Raw genomic sequence first — 10583 nt, forward strand, 5'->3', positions numbered from 1 at the left:
TACTGCCCAGCCCTCCCTGCAATGTAGCCTGTCTCACAGTCCTTGAACCACACCAGTTTCTCTACTGCCCAGCCCTCCCTGCAATGTAGCCTGTCTCACAGTCCCTGAACCACACCAGTTTCTCTACTGCCCAGCCCTCCTGCAATGTAGCCTGTCTCACAGTCCCTGAACCACACCAGTTTCTCTACTGCCCAGCCCTCCCTGCAATGTAGCCTGTCTCACAGTCCCTGAACCACATTATTTTCCGTACTGCCTAGCCCTCCCTGCAATGTAGCCTGTCTCACAGTCCCTGAACCACACCAGTTTCTCTACTGCCCAGCCCTCCCTGCAATGTAGCCTGTCTCACAGTCCCTGAACCACACCAGTTTCTCTACTGCCCAGCCCTCCCTGCAATGTAGCCTGTCTCACAGTCCCTGAACCACATTATTTTCCCTACTGCCTAGCCCTCCCTGCAATGTAGCCTGTCTCACAGTCCCTGAACCACATTATTTTCCCTACTGCCCAGCCCTCCCTGCAATGTAGTCCTGTCTCACAGTCCCTGAACCACATTATTTTCCCTACTGCCTAGCCCTCCCTGCAATGTCCTCCCTCCCTGCAATGTCCTGTCTCACAGTCCCTGAACCACATTATTTTCCCTACTGCCCAGCCCTCCCTGCAATGTAGTCTGTCTCACAGTCCCTGAACCACATTATTTTCCCTACTGCCCAGCCCTCCCTGCAATGTAGCCTGTCTCACAGTCCCTGAACCACATTATTTTCCCTTACTGCCTAGCCCTCCCTGCAATGTATGCTAACGTCTTAAATGAAGCAAGTCTAGATTTCCCAAGGTTCGGAATTTCCCATCTCACTGGGCTCCATTTCAATTTAAATGGGTTCATGTTTTACTATCAAAATGATATAAATTCAGAGACTAAGCGGTAGCCTAGTTCGCACCCTGTATTCATTCCAACTCTGATCCTGATAATTACTTTTTAACGTTCATCTTACACAGGATGAATTAAACTTTTCTTGAAAACTGAATTTGAATTACAGTGGTTCTCGAAACGTTACTGGACAGAAACAGAAACAGTGGAAAGTCTGACACGCTTAACTGTAAACACCTCCAGGGGTTGCTAATGTACCAGCCGTTATTCAGATACGTAGAACGAATTCAGTGACGTTTTTTCAACCTTGCATATTTTGAAAGTCCTAAATATGAAGTAAGTCTCGTACAGTTGCACCGAAAGCGAAAACACATCAATATTTATGTTACCATGGAAAAAAACAATAATAAACAATAATGGCTATATAAAGCGTCTGTTTCCACGCTCTTGCGCATGCTCAAAGCGCTGACACATTATTACCCCGCTAGAAGGTTAACAGTCACATGACTTATCCCACCGGGTACCCATTTTCTGCTGGGTGAAAAGAGGCAACTTTGTACAATTCTGTACAAACTCACTTGTCTAAGGTGAGACCACTAATATCACGTGTGTGTCGTTGTGGGGCAGGACTGAAGTCCTAGAAACTCTCAGGAGTCAAGCTGCCAAACACGGTCACCCATCCAAGGGCTCAATGTTGCTGAACTTCAACTGATTTGTGACCTGAGCTCTATGGACAGGACCACACCAGGACCACATAACAACATTTTGTGCAATACATGTATAACGTAAATACCCATTTTTTTATGGTGACTGAAATGAAACAAACAAAGAGGTGGGTTTTTCGTCGTGCTTGAGAATATTTCGCTCATATGACGACGTGCATACGTGTGTATGTGTATGTGCGGCTGCTTGTACTAGCCCAGACTTAAGCTGGTTTTATAGTGCTAGCCCACTGAGATACCATGCCGCAGTGAAGCATGAATATCCCACTCAGACACATTATACTGACTCCGAGCCGACTAGTGCTTGTTGTACCCATTAATGCCGAGCGCCAGGCAGGGACCAACAAGTACCATATTTTAACGTCTTTTGGTATGACGCGGTCGGGGATCGAACCCGCGACCTTCCGCTCTCCGGGCGGACGCTCTAACCACTACACCACGGAGGCGGTCACAAACAAAGAAATGATGTTGTTTTTTTATTTGGATGATATTGATAGGGGTATCACAGTTATATTTTAGATAACACGTTTTCAGTGTTTCGGCAGTTTTCAACTTCTTAAGGTTTTATAACGTTTCTGATGTAAAGTTCATATTTCGAGTGTATACTTTATTTTACCATTTTCGTTAACTTATCTTTTCACAAATACGTGGTTTGGCTTGCCAATTCATTCCCTACATGAATTATCTGAAACGTGGCGTAAGTTGTAGGCGGTGTAATATCTTGTTTCCAAGATCACGCCACAATCGCTCACACGCTTAGTTCCAAAGTGACAAATTCAACAATCTTTTTTTTCAAAATATGATTTCAAAATTAGGACCCTCTTTAAGGAATTTAACATTCTTTAACAAACTGTCCAACCTGGCGTCGCGTGTTTGTTCGATCCTTAATTTAGTTGTTCAAGAATCGAGAGCTCATTGTCAGCCCAGTTTAAATATTGGAAGCATCATAGAAATTCGCTCAGTGTCCCAATGATTTCAAGATTTCGAAATCGATCTGCAAATCAAATTTCAAACTCGCGTCTTGTTTACCTTTCTTCAACAGATTACCAAGCATCTGACCCAAAACCGATTTCCACGGTATTTCAACCCGATAGCATTTTAGTCAATTTTAGAAATATCTCTCCCCATCGTAACAAATTCAAGGTCGCAAGAGACGGTGAAGGGCACTCATTGGAGAATTCTGAAACAAGACCGCTTTAAGAATTTGAAATCGACAAGGATTAATCTCTTGGAGTAAAATGCTGTCAAAGATGAAAGGAATTTAACAAAGTTAGTGAAGCTCAGTTCTTAGCCCTGTTGTCAGATTTGAAAACTGAAATCTTCAACTTAAAGCCATGTTCAAACAGAGGAGCATTTTAAGTTCTGGGGCAATGGACTTCAGCGATAAGAAAGGCGTTGTTATGTTTATTCAGACAATCCTTCCTTTTGACGATTTTAGGAATTGGCAATTTGATTTTAGACTATATTTTTGAACATTGACAAAACATTTAGAGATGTTTGAGACGTGATTCCAATTTGGGATTTGAAGTATTAATATAGCGTTTCTCAAATAGGAAAGAGATTGACTGTTTTAGAAGGCAAATACAGCCCAATTTCTAGGCGTATTTCTTGGACAGAGATGTTAATTGATCTTGATCTTCATCACCAACGGCTGCTGAGAACACGACAAACTCATCTCCTAATTATCTGGATCTATCTGTTAGTCAAGTCAAGTTAAAGATCTTTGGATGGACATTAGCGAAACACAAGCAGCCTTCGATGACGTGGATGACACTTTTGAGGAACAACGTCACTTGGTCTCTTTCATATCGACCTGCAACCGTTGTTTTAATGACTCTTTTCGCGCTGCTGTTGACAGGGGTAAATGGCACCTGCGAATCTGTCAAATAGCTTTGTTTGTGAATTCCAATCTTGAAAAATACTCTTGATTGCGCGACAACGGTGCAGTGATGATTACAAAGACCGACAAGAATGGAGAACTGTGTTTCCATTGAGACTGTCTTCTGAGTTTATACATGGGTTGTATTGTGTTTATCTCTACCATCTGAGAACAGCATTGGCTTGGGGTAAGTTTGGTTTGCATTTGCGTATTTCACATATCATCGTATATCAATTGGGTAGATCGATGCTCATGTTGTTGATCACTGGATTGTCTGTCTTCTGAGTTTATACATGGGTTGTATTGTGTTTATCGCTGCTATCTGAGAACAGCATTGGCTTGGGGTAAGTTTGGTTTGCATTTGCGCATTTCACATATCACCGTATCCCAATTGGGTAGATCGATGCTCATGTTGTTGATCACTGGACTGTCTGGTCCAGACTCGAATATTTACAGATCGTGGCCATACAGCTGGATTATTGCTGTAAACAACAAACAAACAACCTCGTTAATCTCACTGGTTTCGTCATAATATTGGCACATTTGTCGCCATCCGATGAAAGGGTAAAAGGCAGCTCTCAAAAGATGATACAAAGTATAAATGTTGTCAACTTTAAAGTGCCAATTATTTCCATTCCTTTGAATGACCACTGACCACACCGGTCATCGGGAACCATCTCGTCCCCCGGTCAAGGTAATCGCAAAGTGTCATAAAAAAACACACACGGATTTAATACAATCATCATCAAACTGTAAGCTCTTGACTCCCCACACCTGCTAAACCAATCCGATATCTGGCTGACCAATCTCTAGCCGGATATAACACAGCAAGGGGTAGATTTAGAGGCATCCCAGCTTCCGTAGTCGTACGACTGGAGGACATAGTTACCAATAAAAAAGCATTGTTGATAGACTAAACCTGGACCTCTCCTGCCACCACTCATAAATCTAACATTCTACTTGAAGAATCCCATCTCCGTGTCAAGTGGTACAGGTCTGGCTTCGTTCATTTACAACAAGCCGCCACACAATATGTATTTTGTGTTTAAATGGCTGTTTACCTGCGTACATTCCGACACTGGCAGATCTATTATGCTTGAAAATGTTTTATGCGGGACTTAAGTGGTGTTGAAATTAAATGGTTGTTTATGCAGGCTCCTCGAGTATATAAACGGGAATATGATCCCGGAGAGAATGGAGGTTCGATGTTGAAAAAAAATCATGAACATAATAAGTGTTTCTTGTCATGCATATTCACGATTTGCTTCAACACGACACCCTGTGATTAGCAGCGAACATGCAGGCGCGCAGCGGAAGAAGTATAAAATGAAATGACATCGATGCACTATGTGAAATTTGATAACTGTTGCTTTTAGTTTGTTTGAAGCTGAGAAAGGGGTGCATTAGCGATACGGTCTGAAACCCTGGGGTATGAAATCTTGTAAAGAATGTTGACAGCTGCTTCTTGTTGAGAAGTGAATGAAGTGAGTTTTATGCCGCTTTTAACCAATTGGGGACACAAATGGGCTTCATACATTGTCATCTCAGGAATCGAACGTTGACGGTGTGTCGGTCGAAAGCTTTAACTACTAGGCTACCCCACAACCGTTACTTTAGACAACGAAGATAAAGATTTTTATATGTGTCAGAGGGGTTCAATTTTAGAGTATTTATGATTAAAAATAAATCAACAACGAGACGTGAATCGACATTTAAATTTGATGTATTTAGCTGCTCACAAGGATATCAACTTTCTTATGATTAATGATTTAATATCACATGTTTCCACTTCAAAGAGCAGGTTTTCTTTGACCACCGTCCAGTTTTCTGACCAAGGAGACGTGTGCTGCACCATTGAACCTCGTTCTCCTAAAACATGCCCATAAAACCATTACCTTCAAGACGTTGCAGAAGCGAGACTCTGGTCGTGAAAAACAGATTTATGACTTTTAATTTTACTGACCGACCTGAATAGGTAATTTTGGACATTCAACCTGCCTGGTCGGTGTACCAGATGGGTAAAGTACTGTATCAATGGCTGGTGGTCACTGGTCACGTGCTGGTCACTCGAGCCGGTCAAGTGTAGCGTCTGTTGCACACACTGACAATGGAGCATTGTGAGGTTAGCACATTGAGTTGGTAATTGTCAAAGTGACAGAATTGTTCAGAAAATCAATAATTACGTGTACTGGGGTTAAAGTGTTTAACAACAAGGGTTAGGTGTATGGTGGCTGGGTTCATCAAGACATCTCTCTCTCTATCTCACTCTCTCCCTCATTCCCACTCTATCTCTCTCTATCTATCTCCCTCTCTCTCTCCCACTCTCTCTCCCCCTCTCTATTTCTCTCTCTCCCTCACTTCCACTCTCTCTCTTCCTATCTTTCTCTCCCACTGTCTCTGTCCCTCTCTCTCTTTCTCTCTCCTCACTCCTCTCCCACTGTCTCCCTCTCTCTCTCCCACTCTCTCTCCCCCTCTCTATTTCTCTCTCTCCCTCACTTCCACTCTCTCTCTTCCTATCTTTCTCTCTCCCACTGTCTCTGTCCCTCTCTCTCTATTTCTCTCTCCTCACTCCCTCTCCCACTGTCTCCCTCTCTCTCTCCCACTCTCTCTCCCCTCTCTATTTCTCTCTCTCCCTCACTCCCACTCTCTCTCTTCCTATCTCTCTCTCTCCCACTGACTCACTCTCTCCTCTCTCTCTCTCTCTCCCTCGCTCCCACTCTCTTTCTCCCACTCTCTCTCTCTCTCTCTCTCCTCTCTCCCTCACTCTTACTCTCTCTATCTCCCTCTCCACTCTCTCTCTCTCTCCCTCTCTCTCTCTCTCCCCTCTCCTCTCTCTCCCTCCCTCTCCCACTACTGTCTTTCTCTCTCACACTCTCTCTCTCCCTGTCTCTCTCTCTCTCTCTCTCTCTCTCACTCTCTCCCTCTCTCTCCCACTGTCTCTCACTCTCTCCCTCTTTCTCTCTCTCTCCACACTGTCTCTCTCTCTGTTTGTCTCTCTCCTCACCCCACTCTCTTTCTCTCTCCCTCTGTCTCTCCCCAATGTCTCTCTCTCTCCCTTTACCCCCTCTCTCTCTCTCTCTCTCTCTCCCCTCTCCTCTCTCTCCCTCTCTCTCTGTCTCCCACTCTCTCTCTCTATCTATCTCCCTCTCTCTGTGTCTCCTGCTCTATCTCTCTCTCCCTCTCTTCATGACGCAGGACACCTTAAATGGGCTTCAGGCGAGACAGACTAGGTTATAGGGTATAGCAGGTATGAACGCTTGATATCAATCACTTCATAACATAGTAACTCATATTCACTTAACTTCCCACTCACTTTGTTTACACAATATCAAACATATTATCTTAGCCTCTAAGGCTCACTTTCTCACAAAATGAAATAATTACGTGGGATGAATTACCTGTCGACCTAAATGGACCGTGTAGCATCTATAACCCACCGCGTCCTTTTAAACTTCTCGGATTCCAACTTAATAACATGCCTCCCAAACACAAAGGTATAGTGAGTGAGTGAGTTTGGATTTGCGCCGCTTTCAGCAATATTCCAGCAAAATCACGGCGGGGAACACCAGAAATAGGCTTCACATATTGTACCCATGTAGGGAATCGAACACGGGTTTGGGCGTAAAGAGCGAACGCTTTAACCACTGGGCTACCCCACCTCCCAAACAGAGTATAGAAGGTAAAACGGTAAGGTCTCGCAGAAGACAAAATTTCCGGCCAACGTGTAGGTGTATTTAAGTTGTTTCTGTATAATTATTTTCGCCTGCAGCTGCTTGGTAGTCTAGTAGAGTTACGTTTCTCACGAGTCGCACATCAGAGAGTGTATATGTACATTACTTCAAAGAGTTCCCCCTTCTCCCCCTTCATTCGTTCTGTATGAGCTTCACTACATACCAGACCGGTGTAGTGGTTAGAGTGTCCGCCCGGAGAGCGGAAGGTCCGCGTCATACCAAAAGACGTTAAAATATGGTACTTGTTGCTCCCTGCCTGGTACTCGGCATTAATGGGTACAACAAGGACTGGTCGGCTCGGAGTCAGTATAATGTGTCTGAGTGGGGTATTCATGCTTCACTGCGGCATGGTATCTCAGTGGGCTAGCACTATAAAACAAGCTTCAGTCTGGGCTAGTACAAGCAGCCACACATACACATACACATGCATGCACGTCGTCATATGAGCGAAATATTCTCAAGCACGACGTTAAACCCGATTTCACCTCACCTCACCTCACTACATACAAACCATTCTGTAATATGTGTGTTAAATTTGGCTGGATATAAACCTAAGTGACAAATCTACCTGCTACCAACGTGTGTCTCCTGGCTGCTGTTACTGCTGATGATGGTGATGATGATGATATGTATCTAGACATTCGAATAAAAGATTATATTTCGACAGCTGAATACATAACAGTCAATGTTTTTAAACACATCAAAACAATTATTGCGTCAGATGTGTGCATAAAATTTAATTTTAACCAAAACATAATATAAAACAAATATTATGGCGACAGGTGAATGCATAAAATTAGATTTTATCTAATTTTATTCAAAATTAAAGTACATATTCTTTAAGAACTAATCAATTAATTCATCGTTCATCAGACACGCGATTTTTAATACAAACAGTTGCAAAAAGAATAACATGTTATCTGATCATGGTAAAATGTCATTTTGGATATGTCGCGGTAGGGAATGTTGCTCTATGGCGATCCACCCGGAACCGCCGTCACCCCCCATCCACAACCCCGACCCCCACACCGTCAACCCCACCCACAACACCGACCCCCACACCGTCATCCCCACCCACAACCCCGACCCCCACGGTACTGAGTGATGTCGACATCTCCAGGTGTTGCACAGGATAACATACAACTCATTCGTCGAGTACCAAATGACAAATGTTAATATTAAACGTCAATGCCAGACATTAACCAGTCTGGATTATCCGCTGAGGCAGATTCTGTTGGACGTGAAAGACAAACTAGCGTCGACGATTATATGATCCACGATACCATGAAAGTCATCTGTCTCTCTTTCTGTTTGTCTGTTATAAACGCATGGTTTGGTCAAAGGCGCATGATGCCGCATACGAAGACGCTCGAACAACACAGTGTTGTTATCATTACTGTTGTTATTGTTATTATTATCAGAGGTCACTTGGTTTTCATTCTCAGCTCCCTAGGGACTATACAACTGCACTTTGGGCTAACAGTCACATTGCCATTCCATCCTACGGCTGATCTTCAGTAACCCATCGTAAGAGGTGACTAACGGGATCGGGTGGTCAGGCTCGCTGACTTGGTTGACAGATGTCATCGGTTTCCAATTGCGCAGATCGATGCTCATGCTGTTTATCACTGGATTGGCTCAGGTCCAGACTCGATTATTTACAGACCGCCGCCATATAGCTGGAATATCGCTGAGTGTGGCGTAAAACTAACCTCACTCACTCACTCAGTGCCTGTTTAATGTGGTGGAGGTCATATAAAACGCTCTGCTGACTGGCAAACATTTAACCCTAAATCATCCATATACGTGTACTTTCATTGATATCCATTCCGTTTATAGGAAACAAAAAGGTTATATTTGCTGGGATAGAGCTAAAAGGCTTTTTTTAAAAACTTTACACTCATTTACTTTATTTTTTAAGATGACGCGATTGGTTTTTTAAATAAATCAGAATCTTTTCGTTGCCTGGTTACATAATTAGTGCCTCCATATAGTGTACTGGTTTCTTCAGAGCAAGGATGGCGGAAATATGTTTGCTTAACGTAAATCACACAATTCAGAATCATGTATAATTAAATCATTGTAAGTTTTGTAATACTAACATGTTTAAACTATAGGCTTAAAACACGTGTTCATCGTGCGCGCGCATGGTTTTACGCTGGAAGTGCATGATTGCTATTTGATGTTGTATGTTTGGTACACCATCGCCTAGATTTGAACTCGTGATGGTGCGTGGCGAGCGATAGCACAAACCAGAGTCAGCTACGTAATTCAAACACAGATGTTTGAAGTCAAACATCAGATGTTTGACAGTACAGTGTAAGCTAAGCGTCCAACGCCCATCCATTCTCAAATGCGACGGCAGCCGCTACTCCTGACAGCGCACAAATAGTCCCGCTATTTCTGTAACAACGCGTGTCTTGAAACACGGCAATGCGGAAGAGTTTACTGATATAGGCTTAACTCGCACCTGCCATCTAATTGCACACGGGACTTACTCCACACGACTTTCCATTCTTACGGACTGGAGAATTCAGCAGGGGAGGCAACCGTGTATGGCATTCGTGATTCAAATTTGCTGATGTACCGTTCTAACGCCTCGCCCCTGATAAAAAATTCAACGTATTTGCTCAAGAGGCGTTGGGAACAAAGCATGACATCTATCGTATTTGCAGAATTAGATTTTCGTCACGGGTTATCCCCGTGCTTCCCACTGGGACTTCCATTTTCTGATTTCTAATTAATTAATTGCGTGTAATTAAGGCTTCAGGCAGAAGACGAATCCCAGGCGTCCAAGCGAAGTAGTACTTGTCCAGGACGCCAGAGGGAATACACAATTGGCATCAACGTCCAAATAATGGTACTATTTGCTTGTCTATTGTCTCACTCCCAATTGGGTCTGATTAGGACTGAAATATTGATGGCTATATGGTTAATATTTCAACAGTTTGTTGATTCGAGATAATCAGATTGTATTTTTTCACTCAATTACGACATTTGGCTCTCCGGATGCTGAACTGATGAAATGACAAAAAGCTCATGCTCAAACCAAAATTTCACTGTCAAAGGGTTTCAATTCAAAACGTATCAAATTCACTCTAATACTGTCTCAGTTATATTGTAAAACTGTTCTAGAAAATGCAGATTAAGAATACGCAAATATTCTACAACTCATAAAGAAGTTGTGCATCTGAAATTTCGATTGGATTTTATAAAAAAAACTCTGATACCCATATGGAATATCCGTTTCTTTGTATTCACCAATCGTTGGTTCATTCTATCTTTTGCAAGTCAGTTTTGTCAATGGTATTTTCTTTTACTACAAATCTACCATACTGATTTAGTTTTCAATAGTTCATAAAAGACCAAATGCCAAAACAAGGTACTTG

This window comes from Haliotis rubra, unplaced genomic scaffold (genome assembly GCF_003918875.1).
Source record: "Haliotis rubra isolate DU_JTF1 unplaced genomic scaffold, ASM391887v1 Scf759, whole genome shotgun sequence".
NCBI lineage: Eukaryota > Metazoa > Mollusca > Gastropoda > Lepetellida > Haliotidae > Haliotis > Haliotis rubra.